General features: G+C 44.8%; 1 pseudogene; it reads right to left on the bottom strand.

Annotated features, from left to right (window-relative positions):
* Positions 1–8,366: 8,366 nt before the first annotated feature.
* Positions 8,367–8,453, bottom strand: LOC115801765 (U6 spliceosomal RNA; annotated as a pseudogene).
* Between the last annotated feature and the right edge of the window lie 17,691 nt (positions 8,454–26,144).

Raw genomic sequence — 26,144 nt, 5'->3', positions numbered from 1 at the left:
AGTATATCACTGTACATGACGCTGGACCAAAGGGCTGCTCAGGACCTAAAAACATCTTCCATTTCATCTCAACACACACTCGCCCGCCATTGGTTCTTAGCAGCGTCAGCCCCTGAACAGATGACCACCTTCCCAACGTGTTACTCACAGGAGGAAAACCCTACAACCAGCCAAGGTACCTGAGCTTTCACCTTTAGATATTATTTCTTTGGGCTTGAAGGCTTTTTATAAAATAGAACTCTCTCTGTAAATCTTATGTCTTACCTGGCAGGTGGTTAAACTTCAGGTCAGCTTCTGGGGAGGAAGTGAAAGAAGAATCAGTGTCCCAAACACATTCATCTCATACATACCTAGTGAGCATCTACTATGTGGTAGGCACAGGGGCATGGGCATGAACAAAGTGCAGTCACTGCCCTCAAGGCTTATGGTCTAAAGGACACAAACTAGGAAACAGGTAATTACAAATCCCATGTGATATACGCTAATACAGGAAGGAAGTATAGGCATATGGGGGTACATAAGAGGGACAGAATCCAGACTTAGAGAATCAGCAAAGACTTCCTGGAAGAAGTGAGATCTAGACTGAAACTTAAAGGATGAAAAGGAGTTAGCCAAGTGAAAAAGGTGGGGAGCATTCCAGGTATAGAAAGCAGGAGTACACAGGATAAGGTCCAGGGATAGAAAAGCATAGTGGGAATTAGGTGCCTACAATTGTGCAAAGGGTTGGGACATGGTTATGACCTGCTTTTGAGTCTTTTCAAGTCCAAATCCAGGCAAAATTTTCATGTAACAACTATTTACTGAACTCCCACCACGTGCAAAGAGTCTCTGCTGATGTGGGGAGGGTGTGTGTATGTGAGGAAACCTACATACCACGACAGTAAGGGCCCCACATTAACCTTCCCTATCTTGCCACGTCTGGACACCACCTCCTTAAGACTCTCATGATCCCAGGCTGGCATCCTACGTTGATGGCAGGCCTGGTTTGAGTCTTGGTTCTCATGTGTCCTAGCTATGGACATGCTTTGCATTCTGGCAGCCCTGATGAGAGAGTTCCAGCCTCAGGCAGGGCTTGTATTTATTCACCCCTCAGCTTCCAGAGGCAGTGGGTCAGAAGTGAGGGGACAGGGCTTCCCTGGTGGCGCAGTGGTTGAGAGTCCACCTGCCGATGCAGGGGACACGGGTTTGTGCCCTAGTCCGGGAAGATCCCACATGCCGCAGAGCGGCTAGGCCCGTGAGCCGTGGCCGCTGAGCCTGCGCGTCGCGTACCGCAAAAAAAAAAAAAAAAGAAGAAGAAGAAGTGAGGGGACAAAGCAAGGTGGCACTGCACCCATTTTGAGCTTGAGAGGCCTGGAGACATCTCATTGCTCCTATCAGAAACTTAAACACAGGGAAAGGTGGCAAAGGTGATATTTACAAAAGTAGCAGAGGGTTGGATGCCAGCATTCTGACCACAGCTGAGGAAAGGACTTGGCTTATTCTATTTAAACCTTTGAAGTTCCCAGGTTGTGCAAGGCAGAAGGTTTGGTGTTGTCAGAACAGCCAATCTCAACATGCTTGCTAGCTCACGTCCACGTGGTAGCTCCTGGCATGATGTCCTGGGCCAGTCCAGATGTCCACCCCATCCTCGACTCCAAGCACCTAAAACACACACCTCACCACTTTTGTAAAACACCAAACTCACCATCTTTAAAAAAAAAAATTATAAGCAAAATCAGTCAGGATAGAAATGGTCCCCAAGGAGACAGTGCTTCTGAGAAGCCACTGAAGGCTTCAGGCCTGGCTGCTCAGTCCTTGACCTACTTGTAGCCAGGAAAGACCTATGCCCTTCCCAGCTTTTGGAAAGAGTCACTCTGGCCTTGCCTGCCTAGCCCAGATTTGCTGACCTCATGGGTGCAGGTGGAGGCTTAGGAGGACCTTTCACCTCCTTCCTGCCCACTCATTTCCCTGCTGCAGCCAGGTCCCTACAGAGGGCAGGCAGACACCTGTCACACACAGCCTGACTCCTCTGATGTGTGTTGGAGAGGGGGAGGGGAGGATGGTGTGCTGGACAGGGGACAGGAGTTTGACAGGACTCTGCCATCCTACAGGGATTTATGATTCTGGCCCACCCAGGTTTGGGGGGCTCCCTAGGGCGCGGGTAGCTGTGTGGCCATCTTCAGGAAGGTGGAGCAGCTGCCTCACTGGGCTCTGGGACCATTGCCTGCTGGAGGCCCCTCCACGAGAAGGACAGTCTGGACCCAGAGGGGTCTCACAGACAGACCCCTCTGCTAAGACCCAGAAGAGGGCAGACCTGGTGCCCCCAAGCCACCTCCGAGCCCTCCTACCCTGCCCCGCCCAGCAAGCAGGAATACTGGTTCCTGCGGTAGGTCGGTGAGGGCGGGACTCTCCCCGCCTCGATGTCTCTGTGCAGGATAAAGGTGAGGACAGGCTCCTTCCCCTTAAGGCAGCCCAGAGCAGTTTCCGGCTGAGTCAGTTCCGCGGGGAGAGCGGCTCAGGCGAGCTCAGGGCTCGGCTCGCCAGCAGGAATTTGCCCACTCCCCTCTTCCGGCTCTGGGCGGCCCCTGGCGCGCCCCTGGGCCCCTGGCCGGTGGATGGGCGGATGGACAGACGGCCGCGGGGGAGCCCCGAGCACCAGCCTGCTAGAGGGGAGCCGGGAGCAGGTGGGCGAGTGCGGGGTCCTGGGCCCCTCGGATTGCCGGAAGCCAGCGCTGTCCAGCCAGAGAAGGGACTCCTTGACGCCAGCAAGTCAGGTCCCTGCTTAGATTTCCCTTCCCACCTGGGACAAACTTAGTATCCTCCAGGCGCTTGCGTTAACGAGTGATATTTCCCCGATCAGGACTCTCCTAGTAAAGTAACTATTGTTGCTAAAAGGAAGAAGCTGTTGCTGCTGATGGCCCCTTCCACTCTCAAGAAGCACGAGGAAAAGATATCTAGACACCTGAGGCTTAAGTATGAAAGGGAGTGTAAGGGACAGTTAAGAGTATGGATTCTAGTATCCTGACCTGGGTTTGAGTCCTGGCTTTGCCATTTTTTTGAGCCGTGTCACCCAAGGTGAGTTTCTGTTGTTTCTCAGAGGCCAGTTTTTTCACCTGCAAAATGTATAATAATTCTTATTGCACCTGTTCCTCTAGGATTGCTGTGAGGATTAAAGGAGACAAACGTGGAACATGCTTAACACGGTGCCTGGCACATAGTACCAACTCAGTATGTGCTTGTAAAATGTGCCTTTTATTGGACAGCACTTCATCCCAAAGAGTGGGGATTTCACACAAAAGGAAAATATATTTGAACAGGCGGGTTTTGTATGGCCGCCCAAATCACAGAGTAGATGACAGCATGTTTCCCACCAGCCACTTCAGTTTCCCTCCTGGATAAAATGTAAGTGAGCAGGACCCTATGGGGCCTTCCCAGAACAGGAATACCCCTCTTTCCCCCCACGTCCTCTGCCTGCCTTTCGTCTGTAGAAAAACTAGTCAAAGAATAAATTTAATCAGAGAGGTGAGAAAATGCAGAAAGAAAGAAAAACAGTCAAGCAAGACAAAGAAAGTCAAGGACCTGTAGTTCCGGCTCAAGGGCAATAGGTAATATTCTGAGCCAGGTCCTTTGAGCTGTTTTGCAGATACTGAAACTTCTTCTTCGTGGAAGAAGTTAACTGTATACCACCCACAAGAACATAGACCCCAGACCGGTTGGAACCAGAAGGTTGAAGATATCCACTCCCACCAACCCATCAGAGGAATGTCCATGAGCTGATCACACACACCACAATCCTCCTCCCTCACACTGTCTTTAAAAACCTTTCCCTGAAAACCTTCGGGGAGTTCAGGTCTTTTAAGCACTAGCGAGCGGCCCTGGATTCCTTGCTTGGTGCCCTGCAATAAACGCTGCACTTTCCTTCACCACCAACCGGGGTCAGTAGATTGGCTTTACTGCACGTGGGCAAGCGAACCTAAGTATGGTTCGTAACAAAAACAGTCCTAATTAAAGGCATCTAGGAACTAGGAAGCTAGAGTGCTTCCTAAAACTCCTAAAACGACCAATCCTCCCATCTGCCACTCCCCACCCCTACCCCCCGCCCTCCGCCCCACACAAGGTCTCAGCCCAGTCCCCCAGAGCCACAAGCCAAGAGGCAACGTAGATGTCTCCATGTTGGCTTCATACAATCAGTCTATTATTTGTTTTATTTTGCCACGCCGCTTGCGGGATCTGAGTTCCCCAACCAGGGACTGAAGCCGGGCCATGGCAGTGAAAGCCTGGAATCCTAACCACTAGGCCAACAGAGAACTTGATATTTGGTTTTTTAATCATAGAGTATAGATTCTTCCCCTCCCATTTGTCCTTGTAACTTACCATTGTCTAATCTAGAGTTGCTTTCTGGAGGCACGAAAAATCTCAGCTGAGTCTGAAAAGATAAATAAGAGTTCATCAGATAAAGGAAGAATAGGTCATTTCAAGTATTGAGACGAGCACAGGCAAGGCTCAGAGGCTTCCCAGGACATGTTCTGTGGAATAATATGCGGCTCTGTGTAAAGGAATCTAGGTCCCGGCTGAGGCACTATGGCATAAGAGCTTAGCACATGAACTCAGGGGCTATACTGCCTGGGTTTGAATTCCAGCTCTATTACTTACTAGCAAGTTACTTAAGTTCTTTGTGCCTCATCTAGAAAATAGAATCATAGTAATAATACCCAGCTCCTATTGTTGTTGGGATGACTAAATAAGTTGATACATGGAGAGAACTTAGAACAATGATGGTGCATAGTAGGTGTTTCATAAATGTTAGATGTTACTATTCCCAATTCATATGTAAGCTTTGGAGCAGCCCATCTTTTTCTTTCACCATTCAACCCAAGTACACCCTATACAAGAAACTCTTTGATTAATCTGAAATGCCTATCTGTTGCATACCACCCAAATGCACTTCATTTCTGGATATCAACATTTTAACAAACTCATTCTCTAACACTATCCTGGGGAATTGGTCACATCAATAGAGAAGGAAGTTTACTGCAGGAAATCAAGGAGCTGTCTTGTGACACAATGACTCAGTTATACATTCAACATTCTGACAGCAAGTATTTATTGAGCACTTATTATGTGCCAGGCATCATGTTTCACATGCCTTGCCCTAGAGCCCCACACAGGAGAATTAGGTGGAGGGTGATTGATTTAAGAGTCTCAGAAAGATCAACCTTTGTCTCCAATCTTTCTCCTCCTGACTGCTTGAAAGATTTAGCACTGATTTCACTTCTTCAAACCCTTCTTAAGGTGATGCATTCTGGTGGGTCAAAGTTCTAGGCTACCTAGAGAGGTCATACATTAGATATTTAATAGCAGTGAGAAGTCCACTATCTGATTAACTCATTTTCTGGAGCAAATGGATCCATAAAGGGCTTTGGTGGGGCTGTGAACACTGGAAACCACGTGTTTGTCAATTTGTGCATTTTTCCCTAGGAGTTCTATGTCAGAAAACATAAGAATTAGATAATAGGACAATCTTCCCAATACAAAACACCTAAAACATAGCAAAGATTCTTTTACATGCATAGCAGAGTTTGAAGAAAAAAAAAAGGCGGGGGGGGGGCGGAATCTATAGGGGCAAAAGACAAACAAACATACAAAGCAAAGAACAAAACATGTGCTGTTGTAGGTGTTGTCAGTGAAGCTGTGGCTGTCCTGAGTGTGCTGACCAATCCTGATAACCGAAACCTGGTGTACAGCAGGGCCCTCAAGGCTATGCTTTCCAGGAAGGGTGGGCCAGGAGAAATCTTGCCACCAGCAAAGGGAGGGGTCAGTGATATGTGTTTGTCTCTACCTGCATTCTTGACTTGAATAAACAGTTTCCAGTGAGACTTTGCGCTTCCGGTGAATTTGAGAGTAAAATGTATACTACACGTGGTCTGGGAAGACACAAGAGGGAACATTAACAAAAATTGGAAATGGATTGGTGTTTCTTTGAAGGAGCTTTGTACAAAGCTCCTCTGGAGGAGTTCCCCCTCACCCCAGGCTACATAGGATTCCAACACAAAAAGTTTGGACAAGTAGAGCTCAAATTAAAAAAAAAAAAAAAAAAAGCTAGGGAATTCCCTGGAGGTCCAGTGGTTAGGACTACGAGCTCAGGGTTCAATCCCTGGTTGGGGAACTAAGATCCCCCACAAGCTGCAAGGCGCGGCCACAAAAGAGCACAAAAAAAATCTAAAAAAACATAGAAAAAATCTCTATGAACAAATGTCAGCAGACCCAATAAGTAGCTGCATAAGAGGCTCTCCAACTCTGATAATAGAATTATTAGGTACAGAGTAAAAAAAAAACAAAACTTTTTTCTTAATGTTTAAGAAAACTAAGAAGAAACTGAAAACATGAGAAAAGGACCATATGCTACCAAAAAAAGATGAAGGAGGTTTGAAAAACAAATCAAATTGAACATCTAAAAATGAAAGCCATAATAGTCACAATTAAAAACTAAATGGGCAAGTTAAACAGAAGATTTAGATAGAGTGGAAGACAAAATTGGTGAACTAAAAAAAGAAAAAAAATCTAAAAAATTACACAGAATGTAGTAGAGAGAGACAGAAATATGGAAAATATGAAGGAAAAATTAAGGGACATGATGATCAGAATGAGTAGGACTAATATTCATCGAATTGGCATTCTATAAGGAGAAAATGGAATAAAAAGAGGCCAAGAGGGCTTCCCTGGTGGTGCAGTGGTTGAGAGTCCGCCTGCCGATGCAGGGGACACGGGTTCGTGCCCCGGTCCGGGAAGATCCCACATGCCGCGGAGCGGCTGGGCCCGTGAGCCACGGCCACTGGGCCTGCGCATCTGGAGCCTGTGCCCCGCAACGGGAGAGGCCACAGCAGTGAGAGGCCCGCGTACCGCAAAAAAATATAAATAAATAAATAAATAAATAAATAAATAAAGAGGCCAAGAGATGGTGGCTGAGTATTGTCCAGAAGCAATGAATGACATGAATCCTTACCTTCTATGATTAATGTAAGCTAGATGACAAAGGAATAATATATATATATATACACACACACACACACACACACATATATATATATATATTTTTTTTTCACTGTGGTCTCCAGGACCTTTATTCAGGAAGGTACAGAGCACCTGCAGTCCGTTTGACAGGCACTGTGCAGGGCTTTGTAACGGCTCAGTTTTCTCCAAAGGTGTAGTGGGGAGAGGGGTGCAGAAGGAAGGAGAACGCTCAGGGGAGTTCTCTCCTCCAGAAAAAGGCACTGGCAGGGGGTGAGCACCCTGCTTCTTCCCAAGCAATGGCCTGGGTTATATACACACGGGGCTTGACCAGACGCAGAGAAACTCAAAGCTAAATACAGCTAACCATGGAAAGGGTCCCTGGCGCAGGGTGGGGAGGAAGGGCGGGGGTGGGGGGGGGCAGTGGCAGTGGCCAGGGCTGCATCTGGGCTCTTTCCATTGGGTGGAAAAGGAAGTTCAGAAAGAAGGCAAAGCTTTAAAGGAGAAACAGAATGCAGCCTCTCAGACTGTGTCTTGTGCAATTAAAAAAACCGACAAAATAAATATAACTTGAAAACTTCTTATATGACACTAAAGGCGTATCTGGGACAAGCAGTTGAGAAACCTCCTCCACTGCTGAGCAGTGTTGAACCCCAAGAGCCCCGGGTCCCCACGAGGACAGGAAAGGACGCCCACTTACCTGTGCGCAGGTGTGTACACCTCATCCCACCCTCCTGGCACCTGCACAGCCAGGACCCAAGGAGTCCCTGCCTGGACCAGGCTGGCTGGGGAAGGTTTTCAGACTGCCTGGGCAGAAGCTTTGGGAAATCCCATTCCAGGATCCATCTATCTCGCTCCGTCAAGGGAGTGGGGGACAGAAGGGAGAATGGGTTGAGAGAGACAGTAGGTGTGCAGGAGAACTAGCATGGGAACTACAAGACCCCCTAACACCTAATAGAATAACCCTAGAAAGATGCCACTTTCTACCATTCACATATATACTGTAATTCAAAGCAAAGGATCGCCAGAAACAGGCCCTATGGGCCTCTTTTAATGAACAAGTCACTGGCATATTAGCACATTGTTTGCAAACAACTGGTGCCTATTTAAAGTACTTGGAAAGTTTGTTCTCTTAAATTGGTTAAGCTGGTTCCCTGTAATTTTTGTTCATAGCATTAATTTGCTTTAGCAAATTTTTTTCCTAGATAGAATGAGGGTAACTTGGCCAGCCCAGAGTTGTAGAACTTTTACATCTGAATTAATGACGTCCCTTCCCCACAGACAGCTGCAGCACAGACCCCCGGGGTCCCTTCTGACCCAGCTGACTACAGCTCCCAAGACCCCGAGCTGACTTTGGCGCTTCTGCCTTCTAGGGTCATAAAAATATGGAACGCTTCACGAATTTGCGTGTCATCCTTGCACAGGGGCCATGCTAATCTTCTCTGTATCAAGGAATAATATATATTTGTGTGTGTGTTGTGTTTTTTTTTGCGGTACGCGGGCTTCTCACTGTTGTGGCCTGTCCCGTTGCGGAGCACAGGCTCCGGACACGCAGGCTCAGCTGCCATGACTCACGGGCCCAGCCGCTCCGCAGCATGTGGGATCTTCCCGGACCGGGGCACGAACCCGTGTCCCCTGCATCGGCAGGCAGACTCTCAACCACTGCGCCACCAGGGAAGCCCAAGGAATAATATTTTTAAATGTCTGAGAGTAAATATCTAGCAAACTAGAATTTATACTTAGCCAAATTAGCATTTAAAAGTAAGAACATACATAGAATGGAAGAAAATATTTGCAAACCATGTATCTGATAAGGGACTTGTATAAACAATATGTAAAGAACACTTACAACTCAACAATAAAAAGACAAATAACCCAATTTAAAAGTGGGTAAAGGAGTTGAATGGACATTTCTCCAAAGAAGATATACAAATAAACAATATACATATGAAAAGATGCTCAACATCGTTAGACATTTAGGGAACTCAAAATCATGATGAGATACCACTTCACAACCAGTAGGGCAATGGAAATAAAAAAGGAAGACAATAAAAAGTGTTGAGGGCTTCCCTGGTGGCGCAGTGGTTGAGAGTCCGCCTACCGATGCAGGGGACACGGGTTCGTGCCCCGGTCCGGGAAGATCCCACATGCCGCGGAGCGGCTGGGCCCGTGAGCCATGGCCGCTGAGCCTGCGCGTCCGGAGCCTGTGCTCTGCAACGGAAGAGGCCACAACAGTGAGAGGTCCGCGTACCGCAAAAAAAAAAAAAAAAGTGTTGACAAGAATATGGAGAAACCCTTATACATTGCTAGTGGGGTTGTAAAATGATGCAGCCACTTTGGAAAACAGTTTGGCAGTTCCAGGAAATAGTAAATATAGAGTTACCACTCTTAGTTATACACTCAAGAGAATTGAAAACATATGTCCATATAAAAACCTGTACACAAATATTCATATCAGCATCATTCATAACAGCCAAAGAGTGGAAATAACCCAAATGTCTATCAACTGATGAATGAATGAGCAAAATGTTGTATATCCATAAAATGGAATATTATTTGGACATTAAAAGAAATGAAATTCTAATTTTTAAAAATTGTGAATCACTATATTGTACACCTGTAACTTATATAATATTGTACATCAACTATACTGCAGTTACAAAAAGATATGAAATTCTGATACATGCTATAGCATGGATGAACCTTGAAGACATTATGCTAAATAAAAGAAGCCAGACACAAAAGATCACCAACTGCAGGATTCATTCATATGAAATATCCAGAATAATATTCCTTTGAATAGAATTTTTAAATTACACCTTTGCAAATCTATGTACCTATACATCTATATCTATAGATATCTATATATCCATAGATATCTAGGTTTTTGGGGAAGGTTGCACAAGAGACTGTTGAAAGTGGTTGCCTTTGGAGATGGGAGATTCATGGATAGAGCATAGAGATGGGTTGGAAACCTTGTTTTTATTATTGAGGTACAACAACATACAATTAAATTCACCCTTTTAAAGTATACATTTGCTGGGTCATATAGTAACTCTTTTTTTTTAATTTTTATTTTGTATTGGAGTATAGTTAAAAATGTTGTCTTAGTTTCAGATGTACAGCAACTGTGTTTAATTTCTTGAGGAACTAGCAAACTTTTTTCCAAAGAAGCAACATCACTTACATTCCCACCAGCAGTTTATGAAGGTTCCTATTTCTCCAAATCCTTGTCAACACTTGCTATCCTCTTTTTTTTGTTTTGTTTTGTTATTGCCTCTGGGTCTGAAGGTCTATGAGAAGTGGCATAAATCTTGCTTTTATTTTATTTGTATTATAGGGTCTGTGATCTTTGTGTAGGGGTCACAAGGTTAGAAAAAAATTTGCTCTCTGTTCACCCTTTAGAATTAGGAAATCAGCCTTATCCACACTAAAAATTTCCCCAGGGCTATTTTTAATATTTCAAAAACCCTGATATAGGACTTCCCTGGTGGTACAGTGGTTAAGAATCTGCCTGCCAATGCAGGTGAAACGTGTTTGATCCCTGGTCCGGGAAGATCCCACATGCCATGGAGCAACTAAGCCTATGTGCCACAACTACTGAGCCTGTGCTCTAGAGCCTGCGAGCCAAAACTACTGAGCCTGCGTGCCACAAGTACTGAGCCTGTGTGCCACAACTGCTGAAGCCCACACGCCTAGAGCCCGTGCTCTGCAACAAGAGAAGCCACCACAATGAGAAGCCCACACACCGGAACGAAGAGTAGCCCCCGCTGGCCGCAACTAGAGAAAGCCCGTGTGCAGCAACAAAGACCCAAAGCAGCCAAAAATAAATAAATAAAATAAATAAATTTTTTTTAATTTAAAAAAAAGAGAAAAGAAAGTGCTTTGACAACTAACAGTCCTCTGCATATGTAAGGGATGATTACAATTCATTAATTTTCCAAACATGTATTGTTGTGCTCTTCAGTGGAACAAGTAATTTAAATTTCTGCCCTCAAAGAACTTATAATTCAAGATTTTACTTGATTTAAAGTTACTTTTCTCAACAAGGCAGTGCAGGAAGGGATACGAGGCCACGTGTATAATTGAGGCTATCTGAGTTTGGTGTGGAAAACTCAAATCTCATTTGATCAAGTGTGGCAGTGGGAGTTGAATCAGGGTATTAGATCCCTGGGGGTAGAATGGGGCAGGCACCCTGTCTTGTTCATTGCTGCATCCCCAGCACCCAGTACAGTCTCAGGCACATAACATAAGGATAATAATAACAAAATATAACTAACATCAGTTGAGCACATCAGTGCCAAACACTGTACCAAATGCTTTGTCTGCATAAATTTCATTTATTCTTCAAAACGTGGGACTTCCCTGGCGGTCCAGTGCTTAAGACTCCGTACTCCCAACACAGGGGGCACAGGTTCAATCCCTGGTTGGGGAATTAAGTTCCCACATGCCACATGGTGCAGCCTAAAAAAAAAGGAAAAACAAAAACAGTCTTATTGGAGTAGGCAGCATTAATCCCACTGAGAGAAAACTGAGCCTCAGAAAGATTAAGGAGCTTGTCCAACGTCACCTAGTCACTGAGTAGTGGAGCTGAGTTTCAACTCAGGTCCAGTTTTCCTGGAGGCCACTGCTCTTAACCCTGAAACACCTACATGAGAAATCCAGTCCTGTTGTATCTCTTCGTGGAGGCACAGTGAGGGCAGCAGGCTGGTGGAGCTTGGCGGTACTCACCTCCGAGATGCCCCACCAGCTACCCCAGCTCTGATTCTACTGCCCCGAGCTACCATCTGTCATGTTTTGGATCCCCAAATGGACTTCTGTACAGAGGAAAGAAAGCACTCTTCACTGTGATTTAATAAATGGAAATCAATCAATAAGTATTTTTATGTCAATTTCATGTGAGTTTTACTAATATTGAGTTATAATAACTAACTTTATATTTTAAGTTAATGTTCCAAAATTTTATTAATGATATAAGTGAGCTATATATAAATTTAAGTGATAAACCTTAAAGAAAATCAGAGCCTTATCAACTAAGTATGCCTATACTATTAAACTTCTAGATCTATAAGTTGAATAACTGGGGTAGGAGGGAGGTACAGTCCTAAAGGCAAGTAGCTTAGTCTCCAAAATGCTTCGTCCAATGCTTATTCGTAGTGACATTTAATAAATAGTTGTTGAATAAATGTGTGTAAAAAGGAGGAAATAATCATAAACAAAATTAAAAGCAAATAGATGGGGAAATATTTTCATAAATACAATAAGAAAGGGCTCAATATATGAAGAAGGGTTCAAATATATCAAGAACTTGGAAAACTGATACAAAAAATATGAAATCTTTAATAGAAAAATGAAAACACCAAATAAATGAAGAATGAACGAATGGTTGGCTTGGAGCTACCGGAGAGATGCCTCTCCTGGAAGTCAGCACCTTAATTTTGCAAGAGAGCATTGGGGACCATGTGACGACAAGCGGACTTCAGGAATTTGAGAAGAGGGAAGTAATCAGAAAATGCATGGAGTTTAGCAGGGGAGCTGGGTTAGACCTCTTTCAGACAAGCCAGAGAGAGCAGGAGAGGGGCTGCTCTGGGGACTGACTGGGTGATCAGATGTCCCAAGTTGGAGAAAGCAGCCAGAAAAATCAGAGATATTTGGAAGCAGGAATGTGGCTTTACTGGGAAGGGGTTGGAGGGTGAGCTCACCCTCTGGGGACGAAATTCAACTCTAGCAGGTGGACAGCAGTCTTTGGGAGAGTGCTTGGGGAGGGGCGGGGCCAGCTCTGTCCTGCCCTGACAGGTCACAGGAGCCCAGCCTTGGGAGCGGGGTGAGTCGGAACCTGGGCTCTGATGATAGTAGCAACATGTCTGGCATGTGAAAATGTCTTTTCCTTGTGAGAAACCAGGTGAAGCGATGTGACTCAGGGGCTTAGCAAGTGCAGGACTGGTTACTGGGCTTGCTTCCAGGCCCTAGTCTTGTCCCCAGATCCTGGAATGACTTTGACTTCATGCCCTTCCCATTAGGGGTCTCATAACTGAGAACTCATCCCCAGGAGATAAGAGTGACTTTCACAGTGCACACCCTTTGTGGGAAAGGGGCTGTTCAGGTGTGCTGGCCTCTGGAGCTTGGGGGACTTCCCTCCTTTCCTGGCTTGGAAGAAGTAAGGGAGCTTCAGGCAGCCCATGTCCACTATTTATCAGGTGATTCACTAATCCAACTAAAGAACCTCAACTTCCTGCATTGATGAGCCCAGCACATAGTTTCAGGTACACATATCACCAATAGTCACATGTCCCTTGGCTGAGTGACCTGCACAAGGAGGCTGTGAAAGCTACATGCCCAGGCACTCCGGGCATCAGGAGTCACACTGACAATGAGGACATCCACAGGCTTGGAGCCACTGACAGTGCAAAGGTTCCTAGTGTGTACATGCTTGCCCTGAAGCACACACACCCATCTTGGTGTGCACACTCAGAGCCCCCTGAGCTCTACATCCCGCTACACACCAAGCTCATTCTTTTGGGTAGCCCCCATTTTGAGGAAGTCCCAAAGCTGCTTGGTTCTTTTGCTGTGAAAGGAGATTCTCCACAACCCTCTACTCTCCTTTCTTCTTGGCTTCTCCCTGTTTAGCAGAGAGAGAAGAGGCAGGGGACAGCTATGAATTCATTCCAGAAGGCTGAGAATGGGAGGCTGCCAGGACCTCATAAAAGCACTGAGTTATAGAATCTAATCAGCTGGAAGGAACATTACAGAGCTCGGTCCATTTGTTTTACTGGTGAGGACCCTGAGGCTGAAAGGAGAAAGAGACTGGCCCATTGCTCTGGGCTGGGAAGGGCTGAGCCTGAGTTTGGTGACGTGCGTGCGTGGGATGGGCAGAGAGAGTACAGGTTCAGTCTAGCTAAAGGGTTTGGTGAGCTCAGGGGGCTTACTGATCTTCAGTGCTTGCACGTGATAGGAGATTGATCAACAGATAACCACTGAGCATCTGGTTTGCACAAGGCATAGACTAAGGAGATAATACATCTTTAAGTCTTAAAATAACTCTTCCTCTCAAAGTGATTACAATCTAACAGTGGAGAGAAGTGAATAAGCAAAATGTTTGTGATAATTTTTAGGAACAGTACAAGAGGTTCTCTAGACAGAACATGCTTATCAATTGAGAGGCATAAACAGTGAATGCTATGACATCAGGAAGCAATACTTGAATATGCAAAAGAACCACTGGTGGTGGGATGGGGAGGTTTCCAGGGCCAAAGAAGAGAGCTGGGAGCCTAAGATACTGAGTAGTTTTAGTTGCCTTTCAGGATCCGTCAGGCCAGTGGGTTGGTGGGGGCAGGCTCAGGAGGGTCCGGGCCATCCTGGTTGAGGGGAATGGAGGGGCAGATTCTGGCTGGACAGTGTTTCCCCACGGCAGCTTCTGCCCTTCTTGGCTGGGATAAGAGGCGGCAGGGCAGCCTGCATCTTCACTAGCCGACTTGAAACAGAGCCAAGGAGTTAGTCAGCTGGCAGCAGAAATGGCTGGGCATCTGTGTCTGGGGGAAAGGTGCCAGCCAGCCAGGAAGAGGAAGAATGCGCCCATGTGTGCACATATATGTCAATACAGGGCATGTGTGCGTAGCCACACCCAGAAGAGGGGGAAGTGTTATTGTAACTATGAATGAAAACAGCACAGAAATCAGGAGAACCCCATTGCCTCCCAAGTTCTCTATCCCAACGGCCAGCTCCCTGATAAGATGGCCGGACACCTGCCACCCCCTGTGGCTCCCGCTGCCACTTGCCAGGTGGCATGAAGCTCACTCCATGCCTGGCTTGGTCACAGCTGGCCTGGGCTCCCCTGCTCTCAGAGAGCCCACCTTGATCGCAAGACAAGACGACAGGAGGGGGAAAGACTTCGTCTTAACCCTTAATAATTTTATGATTCCATGAAGGAAGGAGAGAGCAGAGCGTCAACACACAGATTTATCCCAAACTCTTGGATGGACGTAATTTGGTAGATAGCACAGAAAGAGAAAACACTTTTAAATACATGTTTTGAGTGAGTTTCCCCTTTGATGCTTATTACCTACAGAAGAGAAGGCTAGACCGTCCACAAGCTTTTACTGAGATGAGGAAACAGGGTTTCTTCACCCCAAATCCTTCCTAAGCTTTTTCATTAACATTTTTTCAAAACATTCATTGATTTTTTTCTTATTATTATACAATGTATGCTTATAGTAGAAAATTGGAAACTATAGGAAACCATGAAATGAATCCATAATCTACCATCCACCCACTTTAAGAACTTCCACAGGCCCTCAACATGCCTATCATATGATGTCCCCATCACGTTAAAATACACCCACATCCCACATTGATGGTTATCGAGATGAATTGAAATTGTCTAGTTGAGATAATGTCATATTTTGGAGACTTTTGATTAAATGTTTTTTCATTTTAATTTTGCCCTTTTTTAATTTTTTTTTTTTTTTTTTTTTTTTTTTTTTTGCAGTACGCGGGCCTCTCACCGCTGTGGCCTCTCCCATTGTGGAGCACAGGCTCCGGACGCGCAGGCCCAGCGGCCATGGCTCACGGGCCCAGCCGCTCCGCGGCACGTGGGATCTTCCCAGACTGGGGCATGAACCCACGTCCCCTGCATCGGCAGGCAGACTCCCAACCACTGCATCACCAGGGAAACCCCTCTGGAGAGTTTTTATCATAAATGGGTGTTGAATTTTGTCAAAGGCTTTTTCTGCATCTATTGAGATGATCATATGGTTTTTATTCTTCATTTTGTTAATATGGTGTATCACATTGATTGACTTGCGTATATTGAAGAATCCTTGCATCCCTGGGATAAATCCCACTTGATCATGGTGTATGACCCTTTTAACGTGCTGTTGGATTCTGTTTGCTAGTATTTTGTTGAGGATTTTTGCATCTATGTTCATCAGTGATATTGGTCTGTAATTTTCTTTTTTTGTAGTATCTTTGTCTGGTTTTGGTACCAGGGTGATGGTGGCCTCGTAGAATGAGTTTGGGAGTGTTCTCTCCTCTGCAATTTTTTGGAAGCGTTTAAGAAGGATGGGTGTCAGCTCTTCTCTAAATGTTTGATAGAATTCACCTGTGAAGCCATCTGGTCCTGCACTTTTGTTTGTTGGAAGATTTTTAATCACAGTTTCAATTTCATTACTTGTGATTGGTCTGTTCATATTTTCTATTTCTTCCTGGTTCAGTCTTGGAAAGTTATACCTTTCTAAGAATTTGTCCATTTCTTCCAAGTTGTCCATTTTATTGGCATAGAGTTGCTTGTAGTAGTCTCTTATGATGCTTTGTATTTCTGCAGTGTCCATTGTACCTTCTCCGTTTTCATTTCTAATTTTGTTGATTTGAGTCCTCTCCCTCTTTTCAGTTATTTATTTATTTATTTATTGGCTGCATTGGATCTTCGTTGCTGTGTGCGGGCTTTCTCTAGTTGTGGCGAGCGTGGGCTACTCCTTGTTGCGGTGTGCAGGCTTCTCATTATGGTGGCTTCTCTTTGCTGTGGAGCACAGGCTCTAGGCACACAGGCTGCAGTAGTTGTGGCTCGCGGGCTCTAGAGCACAGGCTCAGTAGTTGTGGTGCACAGGCTTAGCTGCTCTGTGGCATGTAGGATCTTCCTGGACCAGGGATTGAACCCATGTCCCCTTCATCGGCAGGCGGATTCTTAACCACTGCACCACCAGGGAAGTCCCTAAAGTCTATTTTATCTGATATGAATATTGCTACTCCAGCTTTCATTTGATTTTCATTTGCATGGAATATCTTTTTCCATCCCCTCACTTTCAGTCTGTATGTGTCCCTAGGTATGAAGTGGGTCTCTTGTAGACAGCATATATATTGGTCTTGTTTTTGTAATCATTCAGCAAGCCTGTGTCTTTTGGTTGGAGCATTTAATCCATTCACATTTAAGGTAATTATTGATATGTATGTTCCTATTACCATTTTCTTAATTGTTTTGGGTTTGTATTTTTAGGTCCTTTTCTTCTCTTGTGTTTCCCACTTAGAGAAGTTCCTTTAGCATTTGTTGTAGAGCTGGTTTGGTGGTGCTGAATTCTCTTAGCTTTCACTTATCTGTAAAGCTTTTGATTTCTCCATCAAATCTGAATGAGGGGCTTCCCTGGTGGCGCAGTGGTTGAGAGTCTGCCTGCCGATGCAGGGGACACGGGTTCGTGCCCCAGTCTGGGAAGATCCCACATGCCGCAGAGCAGCTGGGCCTGTAAGCCATGGCCGCTGGGCCTGCGCGTCTGGAGCCTGTGCTCCGCAACGGGAGAGGCCACAACAGTGAGAGGCCCGCATACCGCAAAAAAAACACACACAAAAAAACCACAAATATCTGAATGAGATCCTTGCCAGGTAGAGTAATCTTGGTTGTAGGTTCTTCCCTTTCATCACCTTAAATATATCATGCCACTCCCTTCTGGCTTGAAGAGTTTCTGCTGAGAAATCAGCTGTTAAGCTTATGGGAGTTCCCTTGTATGTTATTTGTCGTTTATCCCTTGTTGCTTTTAATAATTTTTCTTTGTCTTTAATTTTTGTCAACTTGATTACTATGTATCTCGGCATATTTCTCCTCGGTTTTATCCTGCCTGGGACTCTCGGCGCTTCCTGGACTTGAGTGGCTATTTCCTTTCCCATGTTAGGGAAGTTTTCGACTATAATCTCTTCAAATATTTTCTCAGGTCCTTTCCCTCTCTTCTGCTTCTGGGACCCCTATAATGTGAATGATTTTGTGTTTAGTGTTGTCCTAGAGGTCTCTTAGGCTGTCTTCATTTCTTTTCATTCTTTTTTCTTTATTCTGTTCCGCAGCAGTGAATTCCACCATTCTGTCTTCCAGGTCACTTATCCATTCTTCTGCCTCAGTTATTCTGCTGTTGATTCTTTCTAGTGTATTTTTCATTTCAGTTATTGTATTGTTCATCTCTGTTTGTTTGTTCTTTAATTCTTCTAGTTCTTTTTTAAACATTTCTTGCATCTTCTTGATCTTTGCCTCCATTCTTTTTCTGAGGTCCTGGATCATCTTCACTATCATTATTCTGAATTCTTTTTCTGGAAGGTTGCCTATCTCCACTTCATTTAGTTGTTTTTCTGGGGTTTTATCATGTTCCTTCATCTGGTAAATAGTTCTCTGCCTTTTCATTTTGTCTATCTTTCTGTGAATGTGGTTTTCGTTCCACAGGCTGCAGGACTGTAGTTCTTCTTGCTTCTGCTGTCTGCTCTCTGGTAGATGAGGCTATCTAAGAGCTTCTGCAAGCTTCCTTGCACAAGGAAGGGAGGGACTGGTGGTGGGTAGAGCTGGGTGTTGCTCTGGTGGGCAGAGTTCAGTAAAACTTTAATCTGCTTGTCTGCTGATGGGTGGGGCTGAGTTCCCTCCCTGTTGGTTGTTTGGCTTGAGGCGATCTGACACTGGAGGCTACAGACTCTTTGGTGGGACTAATGGCAGACTCCAGGAGGGCTCACGCCAAGGAGTACTTCTGTGAGGTTCTGCTGCCAGTGTCCTTGCCCCACAGTGAGCCACAGCCACCCCCCAGCCTCTGCAGGAGGCCCTCCAACACTAGCTGGCAGGTCTGGTTCAGTCTCCAATGGGGTCACTGCTCCTTCCCCCTGGGTCCTGATGCACACTACTTTGTGTGTGCCCTCCAAGAATGGAGTCTCTGTTTCCCCTAGCCCTGTCAAAGTCTTGCAATCAAATCCCACTAGCCTTCAAAGTCTGATTCTCTGGGAATTCCTCCTCCCGTTGCCGGACCCCCAGGTTGGGAAGCCTGATGTGGGGCTCAGAACCTTCACTCCAGTGTGTGGACTTCTGTGGTATAATTGTTCTCCAGTTTGTGAGTCACCCATCCAGTGGTTATGGCATTTGATTTTATTGTGATTGCACCCCTCCTACTGTCTCATCGTGGCTTCTCCTTTGTCTTTGGATGTGGGGTATCTTTTTTGGTGAGTTCCAGTGTCTTCCTGTCAATGATTGTTCAGCAGTTAGTTGTGATTCTGGTGCTCTCACAAGAGGGAGTGAGAGCATGTCCTTCTACTCCACCATCTTGAACCAATTTTCACATTTGAAATATTTTTGAGAGTTGTTGTAAAGTCTATAGGCCGCAGGCACTGTGCCTGTTGTGACTAATGGATACAAGGCCCTGCTTAGTGAAAAATACTGTTAGTGTTAATATTTAAGAGTATATCCTATCAGTCTCTCAATATATATAAATTTCTCACTGTTAACTTATATGGCCCATAAAGTTTTACTTATTTGTTTGTTTGTTATTTATTTTTGGGGCAGCATTGGGTCTTCCTTGTTCTGTGCAGGCTTTCTCTAGTTGGGGCAAGCAGGGGCTACTCTACCTTGCAGTGTGCAGGCTTCTCACTGCAGTGGCTTCTCTTGTTGCGAAGCATGGGCTCTAGGTGCGCAGGCTTAAGTAGTTGTGGCACGTGGGCTCAGTAGTTGTGGCGCACAGGCTTAGCTGCTCCGCGGTATGTGGGATCTTGCCACACCAGGGATTGAACCAGCATCCCTGCGTTGCCAGGCGGATTCTTAACCACTGCACCACCAGGGAAGTCCTATAGTTTTATTCATTTATTTATTTAATAAATTCTATTTATTATTTATTTATTTATTTTTGGCTGCATTGGGTCTTCATTGCTGTGCGCGGGCTTTCTCTAGTTGTGGCAAGTGGGGGCTACTCTTCGTTGTAGTGCGCGGGCTTCTCACTGTGGTGGCTTCTCTTGTTGCGGAGCATGGGCTCCAGGCATGCGGGCTTCAGTAGTTGTGGCTCACGGGCTCAGTAGTTGCGGCTCATGGGCTCCAGAGTGCAGGCTCAGTAGTTGTGCACTTGGGCTTAGTTGCTCCGTGGCATGTGGGATCTTCCCAGACCAGGGCTTGAACTCGCATCCCCTGCATTGACAGGTGGATTCTTAACTGCTGCGCCACCAGGGAAGTCCTGTAGTTTTAAATACAATTTTTCCCACTGTGAATGGTTCATCCAGCATTTCCCAAATGGAGATTGGGGACAGAGGTCTATTGTGCCTTCAGGACTCTCTCTCTCTCTCTCTCTCTCTCTCTAACACACAAACATACACACACACTATCCAGGCTGCAGCCTCTGAGTGCAGGTTCTAGGACCACAAACCTGTGAGGCAGAAAGACGTAGAGATAGCTCATTTCCCTTAGTCCTGCATTTCACAAAAGAGGAAACTGAGGCCTGGTGAAGTGACTTGCCCCAGGTCAGTGGGTAGTTAGTGCCAGAAGCTGACTCCGAATTGAGATCCCTGGCCTAGATAGGGGTGAAGAAGCCACTGTTTGCCTCGGGTGCCCTCTGCCCATGCTTTAGGGCTGGCTCTCCCCTCCATGGGCACCCTGCTCTGGTGCTCTGCACTGCCATAGCCCTCCCATGTCCTCCCACTTCCCACAGCTCCCGGGGCTCTTGCCCTGATTTCCCCATCCGAACTCACTCGGCTGTTTTCCCCTCATTGCGTATGTGTCATTGTCACAATGCTGCATAAGCAATTAATTTACAAAATGTTAGTAAGTTAAAATTTTTCTTCTAATGGTGTAAATAACAGTTGCATATGGGAGAAAATTTGAGGAAAAAAAGAAATAAGAAGCCCATAACCATATCACCCAGAAATGATCATTGTTAAAATGTTGTTGCACAATAAATACAAATAAATAGAACCAATCATTGAGCAGCTGTTCTTTTTTTTAAATGTCAAATATCTGATATACAAAAATTATTATTCATTCATTCATTCAATATTTATTGAACACCTACTATATGCCAGACACTGCTCTGGGTTTAGGTATATATTAACTGACAAAATAGTCCAAGTCCTTGTCCTCAAGGAGCTACCTTCTAGTGAGGGAAGACAGACAATTAACTAGGAAATATAAAATAGGTTTGGTGGTGTTGAGTACTATGAAGAATAAATGAAGCAGAGTCAGGGAGATGGAGAGGGTGAGGGGTGTTGTTTTGTGTAGGGTGATTAGGAAGCCCTCTCTGAGAAATGACATTTGACGGGGTCCAGAAGGCAGGGACAGAGTGAGTCCATGCATTCAACAGATATACATCAAATGATGTTTTAGACACTGAGTATACAGCAGAAAATAAGACAGACTTTCCACCCTGGGCCATGGTCCTTCTCTTTACTGCAAGACACCTGCTCTATTCTACCCAATGGCTTGAAGACTGAATTGTTCAGGAAGGGAAGGTTGAAGAAAAGCCACGCTTAACATTTTAATAAATACAGACTTCAAAGGTCTAAAATTAATCAGTATCTACCTTTCTCTTATAGAAGACATGCTCAACTTTCTCTGCTCACCAGTTCTATCTTTTTTTTAAACTTTTATTTATTTATTTTTTTGCGGTACGCGGGCCTCTCACTGCTGTGGCCTCTCCCGTTGCGGAGCACAGGCTCCGGATGCGCAGACTCAGCAGCCATGGCTCACGGGCCCAGCCTCTCCGCAGCATGTGGGATCCTCCCGGACCGAGGCACGAACCCGTGTCCCCTGCATCGGCAGGCGGACTCGCAACCACTGCGCCACCAGGGAAGCCCCACCAGTTCTATCTTAAACCTTTACCATTTTTTTTTTGTTAGTTCATCTTGCTGGTTTTATTTTGCCAAAGTAATCATTATCATTAAAAATGGTTTTAGGGGGCTTCCCTGGTGGCACAGTGGTTGAGAGTCCACCTGCCGATGCAGGGGATGCGGGTTCGTGCCCCGGTCCAGGAGGATCCCACAAGCTGCGGAGCGTCTAGGCCCGTGAGCCATGGCCGCTGAGCCTGTGTGTCCGGAGCCTGTGCTCCGCAGCGGGAGAGGCCACAACAGTGAGAGGCCCACGTACCGCAAAAAAAAAAAAAAAAAAATTGTTTTAAATAGTCATTATTTGTTTAGATTTATTCATATGTTTTCTAAATGACTACTCACATTTTCTTGCATCTATTTCCTTCTAATGTTCAGTTTTCTTCTTAGATACATGCTTCAAAAGTTTCCCTAATAAGGGTCTATAGCGAATTCCCTGGTGGTCCAGTGGTTAGGACTCTGCGTTTCCCTGTGAAGGTGCGAACTAAGATCTCACAAGGTGTGTGGTGTGCCCAAAATAAATAAATAAATAAATAAATTTAAAGGCTCTATAATGGTTAATTCTGTTTTTGTTTGTCATCTGAAGATATCTTTTTTTTTTTTTTTTTTGGGTATGCGGGCCTCTCACTGTTGTGTCCTCTCCCGTTGCAGAGCACAGGCTCCGGACACGCAGGCTCAGCGGCCATGGCTTACAGGCCCAGCCGCTCCGCGGCATGTGGGATCTTCCCGGACTGGGGCAGGAACCCGCGTCCCCTGCATCGACAGACGGACTCTCAACCACTGCACCACCAGGGAAGCCCTGAAGATATCTTTTTAAATGATTTTATACAATTTAAAAGTTACTTTCTGAGAATAGATACATGCATATGTATGGCTGAGTCCCTTTGCTGTGCACCTGAAACTATCACAACATTGTTAATAGGCTATACTCCAATATAAAATAAAAAGCTAAAAAAAAAGGTACTTTCCATTTACAGTTATTGCAAAATATTGACTATATTCCCCGTATTGTACAATACGTCCTCGAGCCTGTCTTACACCCCACAGTTTGTACCTCCCACTCCCCCACCCCTATACTGCACACACACCCCCACCACTGGTAACCACTAGTTTGTTCTCTGTATCTGAGTCTGTGAAGATGTCTTTAATTTGTCCTTCTTTTTAAAGAATAACACCTATTATTCAGATATAATTCACATGCCAAAATTGACCATTTTAAAGTGTGCAATTCAGTGGTTTACAGAGTTGTGCAACCATCGCCATTGTCTAATTTTAGAACATTTTCATCATCCCCAAAAAGCTGTCACTCCCCATTCCCCTCTCCCTCCAGTCCCTGGCAACCACTAACCTACCTTCTGTTTCTATGGATTTGCCTATTCTGGACATTTCCTGTATATGGAATCATGCAATACGTGTCCTTTTGTGTCTGACTTCTTCACATAGCATAACATTTTCAAGGTTCCTCCATATTGTAGCATGTATTAATACTTCATTTTTATGGCTAAATAATATTCCATTGTACCACATTTTATTTACCCGTTCATCAGTTGATGTACATTTGGGTTGCTTCCATTTTTTAACTATTATGAATAATGCTGCTATGAACACTTGCGTACAGGTTTTTGTGTAAACCCATGTCTTCAATTCTCTTGGGTATATACTTAGCAGTGGAATTGATGGCTCATACGGTAACTCTATGTTTAACTTTCTGAGGATCCGTCAAATTGTTTTCAGCAGCAGCTGCACCATTTTACATTCCCAAGAGCAATGTATAAGCGTCCCATTTTCTCCACATCCTCATCAACACTTGTAATTTTATTTTCTGCCATCCTAGTGGGTAGGAGGTGGTATCTCATTTTGTACGTCCTACCTTGTGAGTTTAACACAAACTGTAGCATATACACTCGCTTTATCCATTTAATTTTGTGGAAATCATTTTCATATGTGCAAACCTACTTATTCTTTTTTGCTGGCTTCATGGTAACCCATTGTATGAATATGCAATTCTGCTACTGGTCATAGACTTAACCAGTCCCCTACTGATAAGCTCGCTGTTCTATTTTTTTTCCCCCAATCTTTTGTTATTACAGAAAGTTCTGCAATGGCTGCCTCCTATTCTATTCTTCACGTGCAGGAGTTGCCTGTGATGATCATTCCTAGAAGTGGAATTCTAGATTAAAGGGCATGTGCATTCTTTTATTTTTATAGGTATTGCCAAACTGATTTCCATAGAGAGTGTACCAATTTATGCTCATCAGCAATGTGGGCACGTGTTCTTTAAATGGACCCAGGATCGTAAGATCAAATTTCTGAAGCTAATGTATTCTTAGTATGTACTCCTGTGTTAGCCAACTACTGAATCACTTCTTTTGAGGGGCTTGGGGATAAGGATACACCTCACATGGAGCTTTCCTTGGTTAGCAGTTTCCAAGGAGGAGGTAGACCCTGAAGCGGGTTTGCCTTGGAGCTCTATCCACCCTTCTTTGGTGGAACAGTGGGGACTCCCTGAAGATGCTGGGCAAGATAATCATTTGTTCATTTATTCCTTTTGTCAACAAATATTTATTGAAAGTCTCCAACATGGTGTTAGGTGCTAGGACGGAATGAAAACAAAATCAGACCAGATACTCCTTGCAGTGACTCAGGTTCTTGAAGGGTAGCAGACATTAACACAACTAAGAGTAAGGTAACAAACAGTGAGTGAAATGTATATCATGCTACTTGAGCCTGTAGCAAGGGTCTGAGGGTCAGCAAAGTGTTCCCAGAGGAAACATGTTTGAATTGAGATATGAAGGATGAATAAAAGACTAGCTAGAGGGAAGTCTCTTTTTCTTTTGGTGGAAAAAGCATGGTTAACACATAAAGAAAGGAGGTAATAATACCTACCTCATAGGGTTGTTATGAAAATTAACTGAAATAATTTATGTGCTGTATTTAGCAAAATGCTTAGCATGTCTGTTACTAGGAGAATGCTTGTTTTGTTTCCACTGTTCCATTCAGTCATGAGGAATAGTAAAATTCCAGATCCCCAAGCAAAGCATTGCCACCCTAACTATGTTCTTACTTCATTTTTCTCAACCAGCCAGTTCTCTCTCTTCCTCCATTTTTGGGCTCCCAAGCACTGGAGTACATCTATAACAGTCCACCTTAGAAGCTAATGAGATTAATAACTACCACTTATCTTGCCCTAATCTACACTAAGTACTTTACATCCATTATTTAAGCTAATCTTCATAACAATCTTAGTAGGTAAGAACTATTACTACTCCCATTTTATAAATGAAGAAACCGAGGCAAGAAGAGCCCAAGGACAATACTTAGCAAATTGCAGAGCAGGATTCAAACTCAAGTCTGACTAATTTCTAACCACTACCCTACCATGACTTGGGTTGCTAGTTATCTTCCTTAGGTCTTGTTTACCCAACCAGGTGACAAGCGTATTTTAGGATAAGAACCCGCCTTTATACTTTTTAGTAAAGCAAGAGCTAATATTTATTAATCATCTACTATGTGACACATACTTTACATGCATGATTTCAAATCCTCACAACAACTCTGTTTTATATATTATTTCCCCCATTTTACAGATTAGGAGACTAAGGCTCAAAGGGATTAATTAACTTGGCCAAGGTGGTGGAGACAGGACAAGAATCTTGATATAGGTACCTACCCAGAGATGATGGTCAATAGCATTTGTAGTTGATAGGCGGGAAAGCACTGGGCTATATTCACCCGAACTCTGGTTGTTTCCATCTGGCGTGATGTTTAGACCATGGCAGTGAATATGGGGGAGGGAATTGTTGGAGAGGTGCCCATCTCTTCCTTTGAGTTATGTGAAAATAAAATTTTAGAGCTCCCAATAAGTAGAGCCCAAAGGGTTATTGTGGAATTCCTGTTTTCACTCACTGAACATAGTCTACTGTGAGCAAAGTCCCTCACTGGGAGTTTTGCAGTAGAGGATACAGATAATTTTAACACATACACAATGTTTTCTATGTGCCAGGCACCATTCTCAGTGCTTTATGTCGATTAACTCATTTAATTTCCAGGTGAGGACTGTTATTATCCCATATAACAACTGAAGAAACTAAAGTACCTAAAGGTTAAAGGTTTCGCCCAAGGCCTCTAACTAGCAAGGGTGGGGACACCGGGTAATGTGATTTCAGAGCTGGAGCCTCTCCTAAATAACAGTGCAAGAGGAGAGCCACTGAGTCCAGCGAAAAAAGGAGACGAAACTCTAGTACAATGAAGAGCCAAAAATTCCTTTGGGCTGAGTAGAAAAGTTAATTTCAAAGTGCCTGCCTGCCTGCACGTCTCCATCTGCAACGTTCTCCCTTCCTGGCGGCCTTTCCAGCCCCTCCTCCTCTGACAGCAGACTGAGCCAGGAAAGTAGGTTAAAGGTCGCAGCTGGGATTTGGCTCTTCCTGACTCGTTTAGTCCCTTTTCCGCAGAGCACGCGGAGCCCGCAGGGACGAGGGAGGTCCTGGATTGTCACTCGTCCAGTCCAGGCACGCGGAACCGACAGTCCTAGAACTCAGTGAACCTGCTAGAGTCACCAGCCCCCGAGCTTT

This window comes from Delphinapterus leucas, chromosome 9 (assembly GCF_059928025.1).
Source record: "Delphinapterus leucas isolate spDelLeu-1000000601 "Yukka" chromosome 9, BTC_Dleu_Yukka2, whole genome shotgun sequence".
In the NCBI taxonomy this organism is placed as follows: Eukaryota; Metazoa; Chordata; class Mammalia; order Artiodactyla; family Monodontidae; genus Delphinapterus; species Delphinapterus leucas.
This window is presented reverse-complemented; position numbering and strand designations above follow the sequence as displayed.